This window comes from Myotis daubentonii, chromosome 15, assembly GCF_963259705.1.
Source record: "Myotis daubentonii chromosome 15, mMyoDau2.1, whole genome shotgun sequence".
NCBI lineage: Eukaryota > Metazoa > Chordata > Mammalia > Chiroptera > Vespertilionidae > Myotis > Myotis daubentonii.
The window spans coordinates 18,949,551-18,967,013 of NC_081854.1; the positions used below are offsets into that span (position 1 = coordinate 18,949,551).

Below are 17,463 nucleotides of genomic sequence, written 5' to 3' on the forward strand. Positions count from 1 at the left end.
CGTGGGCAAACTACGGCCCGCGGGCCGGATCCAGCCCGTTTGAAATGAATAAAACTAAAAAAAAAAAGACCGTACCCTTTTATGTAATGATGTTTACTTTGAATTTATATTAGTTCACACAAACACTCCATCCATGCTTTTGTTCCGGCCCTCCGGTCCAGTTTAAGAATCCATCGTGGCCCTCGAGTCAAAAAGTTGGCCCACCCCTGGGCTAGACTCATGGGTTCTCAACGGACCTGGGTTCAACAACTTTGGTACTTGAGTTCTGACTAGGAAAGAATTCAGAGCCAAGACTCGAACTATAAGAAAACAATTATTTGGAAAATAACAGAAGTAGACGAAGTCATTTGTAGAAGAAACGGGTTTAGGAAACAAGTTAAAGAGGTAAAGGAAGGGCCCTTGAAGCTTAGAAGTGAGGAGGGTAAGGGTGGCATGCCTGGGGGATGGAGGGAGGAAGGAGGAAGGGAAGCGCAGGCATGCTCCCAGGAGGTAGCGTGTTCTGGATTCTCTGTCCTCAGGGTTTTAAGGGTGGGGATTTTAGGGGAGGTCCCAGGGGAAGGTCTCAGTAGAATATTCAGCAGCTCTCCAGGTGTGTCCTCTCAGAGCTGTGGTCTCCGCTGATGGATTGGTCCGTGCCAAGGCAGTCATTATTCAATGCAGCTGGTCCTGAGGTCAGCCTTGGTCATGACATTGCTTGTTTGGTTTTGCTGCTTCTCTGGGCCTGGAGCTGAAATACAACGGAAGCCCAGATGTCATCTCCAGGAAGGAAAGGTCAGGGGGTCCAAGTAGCATGACCAGCGATAGACTAAGGGAGGAAAAGTCACCCTGGGGACACGGACCCACACGATGATTGTCCTTTGGTAGAGCTTTCTGCCCTGGTGACCTCCTCTACCTGCCCCATCGTCCTTGCTCTGCTGTCTGTCTAACTGCTTACCGCACTTCCAGCTCAGGCCTCAGTGCTTCCCCCCTCAGTCCTGCATCAGCTCTTTGTCCCCCTCACCCTCGGGCAGCTCTGTCTGCCCAACTGCCCCGTCCCCCCAGGGCTGCAGAATGGTCATTGCTGCCCCTGACCCCACCAGTGCGGAGGCCCAGTCCTGCCTCCCTGGTCAGCTGTGGCACCAGGCTCTCAGGCTCCATGTCCTGATTACCATCACCTGCCAGGAGGTGGCAGCAGCTGAACAAGGAGAGATGCAGGGACAATTGTTATCACCCTGTGTGTCTGCAAGTGGACCTGTGGGGCAGGAACCCAGGAAATGACGGGACTTCCTGCTAATTTAGATGTCAGGAGTGTACGTGTTGGGAACTTAATAGAAAATGCATGGATGTTTTCTTATTTTGGAGGACAGGCTTTTGAGTTTGGAATTACAGGTTTCCCTTGGTTGCCACGGTCATTGTTAGTCCTACCCACGTGGGACACAGACTGCAAATTCAGCACGCTGGTTCAGGGTTGGTCTTGGGATGAGGCAGGGACAGCCAGTCCGGGGGCCCCTCTGCAGACAGATGTGTTCTCTGCTGGGAATAGTGCTCCTTCCTGGACAGCAGTACCCAGCCCCCTGGTGCCCTCCCCCCTTCCTGCAGGTCCTCCCCCGTCTCCATCCCCATCTCAGCCCTCAGGGCAGATTCTGAGCTGACTGCCCCAGGGACATCCTGTGGGCCATTCGCTCTCTTTGCTCTGCTCCTGTTGGCTGCCTGGTGCTGTCCATGACCACGAAGGTTCCCTGAGGGTTATACGTGTGTGTGCATGTGGGTGCGTGATGGGCCTGTACACATGTGAATCTCGAGGTAAGGGTATTTGAGAGCCATTTAACAACTATTTATTTTATTTTTTTATTTTTTTTAAATATATTTTATTGATTTTTTACAGAGAGGAAGGGAGAGTGAGATAGAGAGCTAGAAACATCGATGAGAGAGAAACATCGATCAGCTGCCTCCTGCACATCTCCTACTGGGGATGTGCCCGCAACCCAGGTACATGCCCTTGACCAGAATCGAACCTGGGACCCCTCAGTCCGCAGGCCGACGCTCTATCCACTGAGCCAAACCTGTTTCGGCGACAACTATTTATTTTAAATGCAAGAATTCATGGTTAAGTCTTCCACAAGAATTCATGGTTAGGTCTTCCACATCCAATTAACAAAGGTTCATGTTGTAGATGAATTACTCTTCTTAACGTCCTGCCTTCCCATGGTAGAATGACACACCCACCCCTTTACCTGCGCCTTGCAGCTCTTCCCACCACAGGATAGCATATCCCCACCCCAGCCCTGTTTGTCCCAGGCTTGGCCAAAAGAACATGGAGTCCAGGGATCTCCATAACAAAAAGCACCTCAGGAAATTCTCAGGGACGCAGCAAATTTGAGAAACATTTCCCTAAATGGTATAAGTTACAGGTTCCACTAGTAGGATAGATGTTGCCGTGTTATGGATTACAGGAGTTTTACAAGTAAGTCCTCCTCATCCTAATCCGTAAGACAAAACCACAATATCCAAGCGAATATGTAACCAGCTGTGTAGAGGTACCTGGACACTCAGGAGATAAGAATACTATTGTCAGCTCTGAACCCCCTGTTTCAAGGGCTCAGCAACCACATGTAGGGAGTGACTCCTCCCCGGGACAGGCTGACCTGAGTGTTACCTGCCAGACTCTCAGCCCAAGGTTCCCACCAGGTCATGCTTCTTGGGAGGCTTCTCACTCCAACATGCAAAGCTGTTCTTCTGGGACCAGTTGGGATGCAAAGTCTGCTGGAAAGAGTAGATTCCGGCAGGGTTTGAAACATGGGAGACGACGTGGACCGGCAACAAATTACCAACACTGGATCTTATCAGCCTCAACCTGGATGAGCGAATTTATGTGAAAATGAGAAATTGAGAGCTTTGAGGAAGATTATATGCTTATGATCAACATTTAAATATGCTATTGGGAGATGTGGGAGAAACTGTGACCACTATAGAAATTGATGAAGAAACATATGAAGAGATATATAAGTCAACAAAACGGAATATTCCAATGCTTTTTGTCCGGGGAGATGGTGTTGTGCTAGTTGCCCCTCCATTGAGAGTTGGTTGAAACAAAGAATATATCCTGTGTGGCAATTAGAAGACTTTATATGGTTGCGTCTTTAAAGGTAGAAGATATGCAGAAGAGAAACCTGTGTAAATTTTGATATTTAGAAATGACCAAGGGTTCTTCTGCTCCTGAAATGAGTTTATTTGCACATAACTCACAAATTCTTAAGCTAAATGGCATTTTTCTTTCTCCAACCCTTCCAATAAATATGATCTCCAAAACGCAGCCCTCTTTTTTAGTTTATTTGCTCCAATGTTTTTTCCTGAAATTTTCTTTTTTTAAAATTTAAATTAAATTTGATGTTTTCTTTTATTAAATGCAAAAAAAAAAAAGTAGATTCCCTGAGAATGAGGGCCTGGGTAAACATGCAGAAGACAACTTACCACAAATGTAGTACTAGCCACACATGATCTTTGAAATCTCTAAAAGACAGGTAAGATAAGGCTTCAGAAGCAACCCAGTGAAACAGCCCTTTACAAAGAAAAATATTTGTCCAGGTGTGAAAAAGAATGTCTCTTTCTCTATTTGTTAAGGTTTTAGACATCCTAGTCCCTGAATTTTAGACCCAAAGTTATGAGCTTGGTACCTTGTGACCTTTATGGGCCCTTCAAGCCTCCCACAGCCCTGACACCTGAGGAGATAGAGACCCCACACAAGGGGCTGTGTGAGGATGTGGAAAGGAAGGGCTCAGCTGCTCAGAGCAGGTGCCTGCAGTTCTCCAGCCTCATGTCTCTGTATAGGCCTCTCGGAGAGGGTCCGGGAGCCACAACCAGGGTCATGTCCTTGAAGACCACTGGTCCCTAAAATTTCAGTCACATGCCTCACACATCCATCATCAACACCATGTCACAAGATAAAGTGCACGCAGCACTGAGACTAGAGGAGGGACGAGAAACAGTTTGGAGAGTCCAAGGGCAAAACTTACAGCCTCTTCCTGTCCTTCACTCCACACTGCCCATTCCCACCACTCTTTTTTTTTTTTTTTTTAAACCATTACCTTCCCTACTGTCAGGAGAGGCAGTGAGATTGTTGGAGACTTGCTTAGACCACATCCACATGCCCAAGCCCAGCATGTAGCCAGACTGCCAATTCCACGAGCTGACACAAGCCCTTTTGCCGCTTAACTCAGCTTGTGCTGGATTTGCTATTTGTAAACAAATGTAGGTGCTAACTGACCCAGAAATTCATCCTCAGGACAGAACCCTAAAATGTGCAAAGGCTTAAGTTTGGGGTTCGCAGCCACACCTCCACCACAGGCTGGAGAATGGGGTGCCTTGTTGTGCAGCAGCAAATGCTCAGTTGCTGTTCGCTGTATCTGGGACTCAGGTGTCACTGATTCAATGACCATTCAGATACGGCTGCAGTCAACTCCATGGGTATTTGATGCAAAGCGCTTGTGCATGCCTGTGCGGGAGTGTCTAGAAGTGTTCTTGCTCCCTCTTAGGATATGCACACGTGTAACTGAGCGCTATTGAACTGCCCCAAATACCTTGCATTAGTTTGGCCTTAACAGTGCTTAGCACTGCCTGAGCCCAACTCCCCACCAAACCTGGGTATTACCACCGTTCTCAATAGTTTCCAAAACTTAGACCTCCACAAACCCTACCATACAATTAATTTCTGTGTAACCCAGGGCCCCTTCTATAAACTTTCCTGTAGCACTCATAAAACATTTTATCATTATTTGTTCACATGAGTTAAAAAATTATTCTCTCACTTGTGAAAGACAGTAAGGCACACTCTATCCAGAGTGACTACTGCACTGGGATTGCAGCAGGGGACAGAGTTTGGGCTCAATACCAAATCAACAAAGAAAAGTGGGAATTTGTAGCCAAGGAGTAGGATGGGCCATCAGTGGACGGAAAATTACCAGGAAGGTGGAGTAATTCTTGCTAAACGGACCTAACAGGGTTCTTACCAGAGGCAGGCCAGCCTGACCAGGTATTACCTGGAATGGTGAGGTCAGTTCAAGTGCAGGGGATTCTGGCTAAACTCACTTAGGGGATTCTTGCAAATCTGGACTCTACAAGAATGAAGATGGAAACTCAAGGTCAGGCCTAGTCTAGCAGAGGGCTCAGAGGATCCTGAATAAGTCTGGTCAAAGAGAGGATCTCTGTTCTGTGTTTCCCTCCATCCTGTACCATTCACCTCCAAACCATGGTTTTGAGAGAGAGAGAAAGGCATGAATTGATATATTAATATAACTTTATAAAGGACATATCAGGATGATAAAAAGAGAGAGTTTATAATTTATCAGAAACAACCACGAAAGCTATGCCAATATTGTTTAAATTTTAGGTTAAATGAATAGTTATCTACATAAATGTCCATCACTAAAACTGAATCAAGAAAAAAATGGATAATATGAATACAGCATTAACTATTAAAGAAATTAAAGGGAGAGCTAGTACTGTCCCTCTGCCAACACAACAATGCCAGGCCCTGGAGTCTTCATGGGTGAGTTCTAACAGATCTTCAAGCTAAAGATCATCCTCAACAAACTCTCTCAGAGAATTCAAAAGTTTAAAAAGAGAACATTGTGAAACACCATTCAGAAAGAATATATGCACACCTATGTTCATAGCAGTATTATTTATAATAGCTATGATCTGGAACAGCCCAAGTGCCCATCAGCAAATGAATGGATTAAAAAATTGTGGTAAAAAAAAAAAATTGTGGTACATTTATACAATGCAATACTGTGCAGCTATAAAAAGAAGGACCTCTTACCTTTTGAAGCAGCATAGAGGCACGTGGAGAATATCATGCTAAGTGAAATAAGTCAGTCAGAGAAAGACAAGTATCACATGATCTCACATATATGTGGAATCTAATGAACAAAATAAACTGACTAACAAAATACAGTGGGGCCTTGACTTACGAGTTTAATTCGTTCCGTGACGGAGCTCGTAACTCAAATTACTCGTATGTCAAATCACTGTGACATTTGCTGCACCAACGAACGGTGGGGTATCTGAAGCTGGCTCTTACGTAACCCGAATTTTAGCTCGCAACTCAAAGCAAAAAATCAGCCGAGAGACGGTTGGTATCTCGGAAAAAACTCGTGAGTCGGGACACTCGTAAGTCAAGGCCCCACTGTAGATACAGAGACGTTGAAACATGCAACAGACTGACATATTTCAGAGGGGGGGTGGGAAGAGATTAAACAAAGAAATTATATAGGGAAGGTCTAAGGAGGGGGTGGGAGCAGGGTGGAGCAGATCAGTGGGGGAGGGGAGAGGGGACATTTCTAATGCTTTCAACAATAAAGTTTAAAAAAGGAAAAAGAGAGAACGTTTCCCAGCCAGTGTGGCTCGGTGGTTGAGCATTTCTGGTCAAGGCACATGCCTGGTTAGGCCACATGCCCGGGTTGTGGGCTTGATCCCTAGAAGGGATCAAGAGGGAGCTGATCAATGATTCTCTCTCACCACTGATGTTTCTATCTCTCCTTCTCCCTTCCTCCCTGAAATCAATAAAAATATATAAATAAGTAAAAATAAATAAAAGTTTAAAAGTCTATTCACCCCCCCCCCCAAAAAAAATGCATTACTAATATGCCAAGGGCTCACTGGCAGTGACAGGTTGAGACAACCCTAGTTTGGGCACACCTTTGATTGTAATATAAGCAGTGCAACAAGGGAAACAAGCTCAAGAGTCAGAAGTCCTTCCTCTGTGTAATGGGGGCAGGGTGATGAATGACTCATTCCCGTGGCTGTAACCGCAGGACCTCCAGGCCTGCAGTCATTATCCTGAGAGGACCCCAGCCTGGCATGGTTCTATGTTCTCCCAGGATTAAATCAAGTTTCTTATAAAAGACAATGTCATGGAATTGGTGGTGGCAGGCATGGCTGGGTAAGATAAGCATGTATCGCCCAGAACAGATCATGAAATCTCTGGAGAACCACTGGCTGTCCATGTGATGTTTCAAAAGATGTGCACGTTTCTGTTGAAGATGACCCTTATTTTCACCCTGGGTGGTCTTGCTCCGGTTGTACACAATCTGATTGTGGATAAATCTTTCATAAATAGCTTGTATGGTTTCCAAAAGAATAAGTTGTTTCCTAAACTGGCCATTGTGGTTGTGGTTTAATTACCCCCATAGTATATGTGCTTTGACACCAAAGGAAAGGTAATAAAAGTAAAAATAAACAAGTGAAGCTACGCCAAACTAAAAGGCTCTTGCACAGCAAAGGAAACTGTAAAATATATACACACATGGAGCCATTTTTAATGGGGCCCGAGCTGCCATTCTAGATAAACTGCCTTGCACATCTTATGCCTTAAAATATTGGGATGCTAAAACAGGGTGAAGTATCCTTTGAACTGGGTCTAACGCAACATTGTGACCAAAAATCTGTTTATGAAGATGACAAGAAAGCAAATATTATGACTACCAGACAGGTAATTGCCGAACTGAAAATTAAAAACATTCTTAGAATGAGCATCACTATGTTCGCTTATTGGCACCAACAGAAAGGCCGTCCCTCTGTTGATATTAGCGTTCCCTTCCCTTTCTTATAAATAAACACTCTGTGCTTCTGCCTGAATCAGTGCTTTTTAAGCAGCTATTCTCATGTTTAATTTCAAATAAATGCTTGTTGTCCCGCACGTTGGCCTTTCATTTTTAGTTTAACATACTAGTATGTGGCTCAGGAACCAGGACCTAAAGTGGCCTCACTGTCAGGGGCCAGCATCCTTGGAACGGGCTGTGGTACCTGTGGAGCCCCTTCTGTGCTCACGCTTCCATGGGCTGCTGTCGCTCTGACTGTGCATCCCTCCTAGGCTGGGTCTCCCTGCTTTCCTGGGTGAGGTCAAGTGTCTCTATTTGAGGCTGGGAGGGGTGTCCCTCAGGGGGATGGTGGTCCAGGTGGTGGCATGGGGTGGGGTCCGCAGGAGCTTGTACCACAGGGAAAAGAATCTTTTCTGTCTCAGGAGGGATTGGTCACAGCTCTCACACTTTTACCAAGTGCCCCGTAGCAGCTCACAGGGGTTCCTGATGGGTGAGTATTTATTTGGTTGTGTGTTGTTTTGTTTCCATTTCTTGTCCGTGTCTGTTATGTTGTTTGTCCTAAGAAAGAGATTTCGTAAGAAGGGGAATCCAAACCTCTCCTGGACAATGGAATACGTTTGTTTGCTGGGGTCCAACCCCAGCAGGTCCAGGGGTCCCCAAAGTTGTGGACGGAGTCGGCAAAGAAGGAATGACACAGAGGCAGCGTTCAGTTGATCAGCAGCCTAGCCAGGATCTCTAGCCAGGATCTCCAGCCAAGTTCTGTTCAGGTTCTCCAGCCAGGTTCTGTGTCCATGTTCTCTTGCTAGGTTCTCCAGCCAGGTTCTGTAGCCATGTTCCCTCGCTAGGTTCTCCAGCCAGGTTCTGTCCAGGTTCTCCAGCCAGGTTCAGTCACCAGGTTCTAGTCAGGTTCTCTTGCCATGTTCTATCCAGGTTCTGTAGCCAGGTTCTGTCTCTAGGTTCTTCAGCCAGGTTCTCTCGCTAGGTTCTGTCTCTAGGTTCTGTTGCCAGTTTCTGTCCAGGGTCTTTTGCCATGTTCTCTCCAGTGAAGTTCTTCTGTCTCTAGGTTCTGTGTAGGTTCTGTGTCTAGGTTCTGTGTCCTGTTGTTACATCTGCATTTATACCAGTTGATTCCAATCCTATCAATCTCTATTCCAAAGGTTAGGGCGTTTCTTATCTCCATTCCAGGGAGTAAAGATTATGTAGCTTAAGCATGGTCGTTCGTAGTTAAAGTGATTAATTACCTGCCTGGCACTTAGTTAAGGGGTTTTATTCCCTCCCTAACTTCAGGGGAAAATCCCTACCTGGGGAAACAACCTTTCTCGGAGAGGTGACCTTGGTTAAAACACATAGCGCTAAGGGGAGCAAACATATTAAGAACGGTATGCTATATACGCCAGGTCCCTTGAAACAGCAAGGATGGACCGGCTCCCGGCATTTGTTGGTTGATAAGCAGAAGCTTCTAAAAAAACGAAGTATTTTCTCTAAAAGAACTTTTAGCATTTGAGCGGGTGCTTAAAAATGTCTTGCTGTTTGTTCTGCCTGAAAGTTGACAAGATATTTGAAAGAATTTAATAAGTTTAGGATCAGAAGTTTGGCAAAAGTAAAAGTCTAATAAGGTTTTAGCAGCCTTCTCAGCAATGTGTAAGGCCTTCCTACAGATAACAGGGATGAAAACACAGCCCATAGTCCCTGAGGCTAAACAACCAAAGGGAAAATGGGGGAAAGGGCTTTTTTAAAAGATTGACTAAAATCTTCCCTTACCTAAGGAGCACCACCTCCCCCATGTCCATAAAAAGTGTTTACCAAGGGCAAATACAAATGCTGAAAGTCTTCTCTAAAAATTAATAAAAGGACACAACCTCGTCTTTGTCAGCTCACAAAATGGCGCCTTACCCCCCTGACCCCCCATCCAGAAAAACATGTATGACATAGAACTTTTCCAGCAGCGTCAGAAGGTTCCCCATCCTGTTTTTAGGGTCGCATTCTCTCTCCGCCCCCGCCCCCCAGGTCTGCCACTCCAACCCCGTATTCTATTTTCTTTAAATGTTTTCCTGTGTTTTCACCCCATCTAAAGGACACACCCTACCAGGGACTCCCCAAATCCACAGTTTGGTCCCAGGATCAAGATCTTCAAGAATCTTGTTCTTTCTTTCAAAAAGCCATTCTGCCTCTTAAGACCACACGGAGGTCTGGAGAGTGGCTTCCTCTTCCTCCCAAGCCTGTCCTCCAGCTCCAGGGACTCTGTCTACCTCACCCCCACCCCATCCCCAACTTGGAGCCCTCACCTTCTCCTGAACACTTGCTCCCCTCCCTATTCCTTCCACATTCTCTTCATCCTAAACCAAAGTAACAAACTATGCCCTTCCTTTCCTCTCTTCCTCTCTAATGATTACCATTTTTAATGTAATTCTGCCCTTCTTGAAGCACCCTGGTTTCTAACAGTCATCTGGCCTGCAGGTCCCTCTAGGATTTGCTCTATTCTCAGACGTTAACGAGAGCCAACGAATCCCAACAGAAATTCAAGGATAGGGTCTATTTTCCAGTACTTTGTATCTTGCTTGTGGACTTTCTTCAAAACAGGCATAGGAAGTTGTTGAAAATGACATCGAAAGCCAAGAATGTCTTCTGTGTTGTTGATGCACCCCTGGGTGGCAGCGATCACAGGGCAATGATGGGATTCCGGGCACAGGCCCAGTGGACATGTGTTTGTCTAGTAGAGGCCTCTAACCTGCTGCCTCTTTAAGGAGTCCTTATACTCCACACACCATCAAGATTCTATGACAAAATATCTTTGAAAGATGTGTGCTTCTGCTTTCTTACATGGAGGTAAGAAAATGTATGTGGAATTGGAACAATGTTGGTGGTTAGGGTCCTTCCAGCTCTCTAGCCAATAGTGGGTCATTTACCACACATGTAATTTTCTCAATGTTCTTGGCAATGTTAGTGAGGAGACTGTTATGCCCAGAGTTCGGGGTCCCCAATAATCCACCACCAGGGAGCCTTTTCCGATGCAAAAGCAAAGGGTCTTTATTCAAACCCAGGGTTTGGCTCCCAGCCTCCTTCCGACGCAGCGGAGAGCGCATGTCCCAGGAGAACAAAGGTTATATAGGGCTAGTTATTTGGGTGGGCTTAGGGGGTGACGTGGGTTACAGAGATTGGTCATTTAGGTCAGGGTTTTTCAACAGGGTCTTACAGCACAAAGGTCAGGAAGTGACCAGCACATTCTGAGGCTTGAGCTATCCCCCACTATAGCCTTATTAGGACCTTAGCTGCATTCCTGGAGCTTCATTGGTCCACTCAGGTGGTGGTTGGAGGAGTTAGGACAATACGGGCATTCTGGTGGTCACTCTCAGAAAAGGAGGAGGCTTGGGCTGAGGGCCCAGCCCTACAGGACAAGATAGAGGAGAGGAAGGAGAGTATGTTTCTGCTTTGTCCTTGAAAGGGAGGAGAGTGTGTTTCTGCTTTGTCCTTTCAGAGACCTTAAATATTACCTTTGTTCTGATTTGTGATCCTATCGAGGCTGTGAAAAACATTTTAGACAAGAAACTAAGGAGTGAGCAGGTGGTCACCTGGGTGTCTCCAAAGCACAACTGCGTGGATAAGACATCCAGCCTGTTTACACAATCTCTCACAGTGCTGGAGACCAGGAGCCTGAAATGGGCATCACTGTGCTGGAATCCTGACGTGTGTCTGCAGGACCCTGCTCCATCCACAGACTCTCTGGAGTAATCTGTTTTTGCCTTTTCCAGCTTCTGGAGTCTGTTCTCATTCTTGGCTCATGTCCCCCCATCACACGCATTTTCCCTCCCTGCCCCCATAGTCACATCTGCTCTTTTCCTTCTATTGTTTGATCTCCCTCTGACTCAATCTTTCCCTCATAAGGACACTTGAGATTACATGGAGGGACCACCTGAAAAATCTAGAGTAGTTTTTCCATCTCACCACCTATGACTTCATCACATGTGCAAAGTGTATTGTGCAGGGAATATAATAGTCACAGGTTCCAGGGATAAAACTCTGGATATCTTTAGGGGTACAGTGATTGTCCCTACCACAGTATTCAAAGAACTTCAAAATGTCTTTTCTTCATATTATAAAAAGCTTTTTAAAACTACCTATTTCATCCCTGTGTTCTTGAATGGGGTAAGTGTTGTCTCCACAGTTGAAGCTCTTCATGGTCCCAGCTCTAGAGGAGGGTACCATGGCTTCCCACCCCCTTGGACATTTGTGTTGTCAGACATCCTTCCAGACAATCTGGTTCCATTGGAATGGAAATGCGGCTCTGCACTGGTGCACAGGCTCCTTGGCCTGGAGCAATCCCTAAGGCTGTGGAGTTTGCTCATGTCAGATCTGTGACTCTGTAAGAAGCCAGCCTTCCAGGTCTGAAATCATTCCTGGGACGGAAGGGCACAGACATGCTCATGATGTCTTCCAAAGATTCAGTTACTTCATTTATGAAAGACAAAGCTTTAGAATGTCTAATGGACAATTTGACTACATTTCTTATGAATGAATTTTAAATACTTCTGACACATTAATGATGTGTCCAATGAACCCGTCACCAACCTTCTTACATCAGAAGTTGTCTACTTCTATTTATTTATTTATTCATTCATTCATTCATTTGAATTTATTAGAGTGACATTGGTTCATAAAACCATATAGGTTAAGTGTACAGCTGAATAAAACATCGTCTACACACGACATCTGTGTCCCATTGCCCCAAGCAAAATCTCTTTTCCCTCCTCCAGAAGTTTTCTATTGAATAAAGTTCTTATCTGTACTGAACAAAATGGTTCCAGTTGAGGTAGAGTTGACAGAAGGGTGAGGATGGACTATCGAATAGTTACCTATGAGGCTAACAGATAGTTAAACCAAAGAGAAAAACATGGAAGGGGCAGGGAGAGAGTCCAGCTTGTTTAATCTCCTCACACAGCCCCTGGATCTGAAGCCTTGGGACCGCTGCCTGTCTCACCCCAGGGAGTCACCGAGTGGTGTGCGAGGGCTGCATGAACCCCCTCAGAGGGCTGAGTACAGAGAGATCACAGGGAAGGGAACAAGAGCAACTGCTTCTTTGAAAATCCATCCTCATTAGCAAAAAAAACATAGATTGGGAGATTTGATATTGTTAAGCTGTCATACTATCCAAAGTGATCTACAGATCCATGTAATATATTATAAAGCCAATGACTATTTTTTAGAAATAGAAAATATTGCCCAGCTGGTGTGGTTCAGTGGTTGAGCATCGACCTACGAACCAGGAGGTCACAGTTCGATTCCTGGTCAGAGCACATGGCTGGGTTGCAGACTCCCAGTGTGGGGTGTGCAGGAGGCAGCCAATCAATGATTCTCTCTAATCATTGATGTTTCTATCTCCATTTCCCTCTCCCTTCCTCTCTGAAATCAATAAAAATACATTTTTTTAAAAAAAGAAATAAAATTCAAACAACAATGAAATATCCCCTCAACGGAAAACAACAATCACAAAAACAGAAAGTAGCCTGCCTTGGCACAATGTGGAAAAATTGGAACCTGGGCCCACTTTTTGTGGAAATGCAAAATGGTACAGGTACTGTATAAGAAATAGACTTATCATGTGGTCCAGCAATCTCACTTCTGCTTTTATGTTAAAAAAAAAAAAAAGATTGGAAATCAGGATTTTGAAGATATATTTGCACATCCATTTTCATTGCAGCATTATTCATAATACCCAAGAGGCAGAAGCAACCCAATTATCCATACACAGAGTAATGGAAAAAGAAAATGTGGTATATACATATACAACAGAATATTATTCAGCCTTGGGGGGGCGGGAGTAATTCTCAATATGATGCTAAGTGAAACAAGCCAGTCACAGGAAGACAGAAAATGTATGTTCCACTTATATGAGGTATCTCAAGTATTCACATTTACAGAAACAAAGAACATTGGTCATTGTGGGGTACTTGGGGGAGGAGAAAATAGGTCACTGTTTTAATGGGTATAGATTTTCAGTTTTACTGAAGAAAAAGTGCTTGAGATCTGAAGAGATGTTACTCACTTCCTAGCATGCAATTGTTCACAGGTGAGATATTCCCTTTCTTTCATATTAGGTATTATCCAAGATGGTCCCTCTCAGAAGACGAGGACTTAGCGTTCTTCCCCATCACCAAAACACACACACATTCTTCCCATCCTGTCTTGCCAGTAATTTTTTAAAACCCAATATTTTGTGTGGACTTTATTTCTATGTTATGCTGTTCACATTTAATCCAAATAGCTGTGATTTTTTAAAACCTCTTGAATTGTGGAGTCAAAAATTTTCATCTCTGAAGTACATCAGTACTGGAGAACATTCTTTATGTGACCTGGAGCCTTGGGGAGGAATGTTATAGTCCAGGGGTGGGCAAACTTTTTGACTCGAGGGCCACAATGGGTTCTTAAACTGGACCGGAGGGCCGGAACAAAAGCATGGATGGAGTGTTTGTGTGAACTAATATAAATTCAAAGTAAACATCCTATCTAATAAAAGAGAAAAATGGTAATTGGCGTACGACGATACCCTTTTCATTGGCTAATCAGGGCTATATGCAAATTAACTGCCAACTAAGATTGGCAGTTAACTGCCAACAAGATGGCGGCTAATTTGCATATGTAGGCACAATGCAGGGAGGCGAAAGGGAAAGCAGGAAGAAGCCCCCTGCCACTGACAGTGATCGGAAACCCAAGGGGGAGCTAAGAGGTGGGGGGCAGGGCAAAGGCGGCCCTGCGCCCCAGCCATGATCGGAGAATCAGGTGCCTTTGCCGCCCTGGCCAGTGATAGCAGGAAGTAGGGGTGGAGCCAGCGATGGGAGCTGGGCACGGTCGAAGCTGGCAGTCCCGGGAGCTAGGGGTCCCTTGCCTGGGCCTAAAGCGAAGCCCACGATCGCGGGGTCACTGCAGCTGCAGGTCCCCGCTGCCCGGGCCGGACGCCTCAGCCAGAGGCGTTAGGCCTGGGCAGGGGTGGAGCCTGCAACGCAGGGAGCTGGGGGTCCCCTGCCCAGGCCTGACACCTCTGTCAGAGGCATCAGGCCTGGTCAAGGGGCAGATCCGGTGATTGGTGATCGGAGGGTGATGAGGGTCAACTCCTCTGGCCGAGGCGTCAGGCTTGGGCGGGGGGTGGAGCCAGCGATCAGAGGGAGATGGGGGTCCCCTGCCCAGGCATGATTCCTGGGCCAGAGGCCTCAGGCCTGGGCGGGGGCCAGAGCCAGTGATCAGGGGGAAATGGGGGTCCCCTGTCCAAGCCTGACACCTCTGGTGGAGGCGTCAGGCCTGGGCAAGGGGCCGATCCTGTGATTGGAGGGTGATGGGGGTCAACGCCTGAGGGCTCCCAGTATGTGAGAGGGGGCAGGCTGGGCTGAGGGACACTCCCCTCACACACACACACACACACACACACACACACACACACACACACACACACCCAGTGCACGAATTTCGTGCACCGGGCCCCTAGTCATTACATAAAAGAGTACGGTCTTTTTTTTTTTTTTTTTAGTTTTATTCATTTCAAACGGGCCGGATCCGGCCCGCGGGCCGTAGTTTGCCCACGGCTGTCCCATGAACCCACATCTCTATGGCCAATTAATATTTGACAAAAGAGGCAAGAGCATACAATGGGGTAAAGACAGCCTCTTCAATAAATGGTGCTGGGAAAATTTGACAAATACATGAAAAAAATGAAACTAGACCACCAACTTATACCTTACACAAGAATAAACTCAAAATGAATAAAGGACTTAAATGTAAGTCACAAAGCCATAAAAATCCTAGAAGAAAACATGGGCGGTAAAATTCAGATAGCTCACGTAGCATTATTATTGCCAATAAATCTCCTAGGGCAAGGGAAACAAAGAAAAAAAATAAACAAATGGGACTACATCAAACCAAAAAGCCTCTGCACAGCAAAGGAAACCATCAAAATGAAAAGGAACCTACTATGTGGAAGAACATATTTGCCAGTGACACATCTGAAGGTGCCTGCATCTGAACGCAGGAAGGACAAGAGAGTCAGTGACTATCCTTGTGCACCAGAACACACAATGGGTTCAGGTCAGGAACACGGTGGGGATGCAGCAGTGGAGCAGAGGATGTGACACACTCCAGTGCTTAAGTGTCCAGTCAGGTTCCCACAGGATCTAAGAGGCTATGAAGTTAACATTGGGAGACAGAGTTGTCTATTTGTACTGGGAGATGATCTCCTTTTCCTTGAGGGAGACAATGCATTAGTTTCTTGTGGCTGCCATAATAAATTTCCATAACCTGAATAACTTAAAATAAAAAAGTTATTCTCTGACATTCTGGAAGCCAGCAATCCAAATCAAAGTATGGGCAAGCCCTCATTTTCTCCACAGGCTCTAGGAAAGATTCCATTCCTTTTATCTACATCTTTGGTGGCTTCCGGCATTCCTTGGCTTGTAGCTGCATCACTCCCATCTTTGCCTCCATCTTCATGTGGACTTCTCCCGGCATGTCATCTCATCTTCTGTTTCTTAGAAGGAATATATTATTGGATTTAGAACTCATGCAGATAACCCAGCATAATCTCATCTCAAAATCTTTAACTTAAACAATTACATCAGCAAAGAACATATTCCCAAATAAGGTCACATTCATAAATTCCAGGAATTAGGATGTGGACATATTTTGTGGGGAGCCCCCACTCGCCCATTGGGAGACTTAGAATAACAAATAGCCTCCAGGCATAAGCAATTGCCCCTCCCTGTTAGAAAACCTCTTGCCCCACCTATGGACAATTACCTGAAGCTACTCAAGATAGGATCCAATCAGTCTGCAGGCAGAGGCAGGGCTCTGGAGGCTTTGAGCCTTTGCCTGATCTAATTAATCAGAAACAGCATTTGACACTGGTATGTAGAGCTACCTAATACATTGTTACAAACCCAAACAGGCAGCCAAAATGGGGAGAGAGAAAAAAAGAAAGAATAAGAGAATTCTCTAGAAGAAGAGCTAAATGAAATGGAGATAATAAATTTATCAGACAGAGAGTTCAGAATAATGATGGCAAAATGCTCAGCAGCATGAGAAAAGATATAGTAACTATGAAGAATGATTCAGCACTAATAGAGAACACAGTGGAAGGAATACACAACAGATTAGGGCAGTTGTTCTCAACCTGTGGGTCACGACCCCTTTGGCGGTCAAACGACCCTTTCACAGGGGTCTCCTAAGACCATCCTGCATATCAGATATTTACATTACGATTTATAACAGTAGCAACATTACAGTTATGAAGTAGCAACGAAAATAATTTTATGGTTGGGGGTCACCACAACATGAGGAACTGTATTTAAAAAGCCGGAAGGTTGAGAGCCACTGGATTAGGGGAAGCTGAGAATTGAATCAGTTAATTAGAAGATAGGGTAGAAAAAATAACTCAATTGGAGAACCAAAGAGGAAAAAAAACCAATTAAAAAACAGTATAACAGCTTAAGAAAGCTGTGGGGTATGAAACTTAACAATCCTATATAATAAAAGGCTAATATGCAAATTGACCGAACAGCAGAACGACCGGTTGCTATGATGTGCACTGACCACCAGGGGGTAGACACTCAATGCAGGAGCTGCCCCCTGGTGGTCAGTGTGCTCCCACAAGGGGAGTGCCACTCAGCCAGAAGCTGGGCTCACGGCTGGTGAACGCAGAGCGAATGTAGCGGCGGTGGCAGGAGCCTCTCCCACCTCCTCGGCAGTGCTAAGGATGTCCGACTGCCTAAGCTGTTGGTCAGACATCCCCCGAGGGCTCCTGGACTGCAAGAGGGTGCAGGCCAGGCTGAGGGATCCCCTCGAGTGCATGAATTTCATGCACTGAGCCTCTAGTATTCATATAATAGATGTTCCAGGTGGGGAAGAA

General features: G+C 45.5%; 1 long non-coding RNA gene and 1 pseudogene across 1 annotated transcript in view; one reads left to right on the forward strand and one right to left on the reverse strand.

The window, feature by feature from the left end:
• Positions 1–276: 276 nt before the first annotated feature.
• Positions 277–17,463, reverse strand: part of LOC132216855 (uncharacterized) — a 48,498-nt gene continuing 31,311 nt past the window's right edge. Inside the window, exons 2-3 of the long non-coding RNA XR_009448808.1 lie at positions 15,982–16,086; positions 277–727 (exon numbers count right to left, since the gene is read on the reverse strand). This is a non-coding gene — a long non-coding RNA (uncharacterized LOC132216855). The remainder of the gene's footprint in view (positions 728–15,981; positions 16,087–17,463) is intronic.
• LOC132216853 (U6 snRNA-associated Sm-like protein LSm3) lies at positions 2,776–3,081 on the forward strand (annotated as a pseudogene).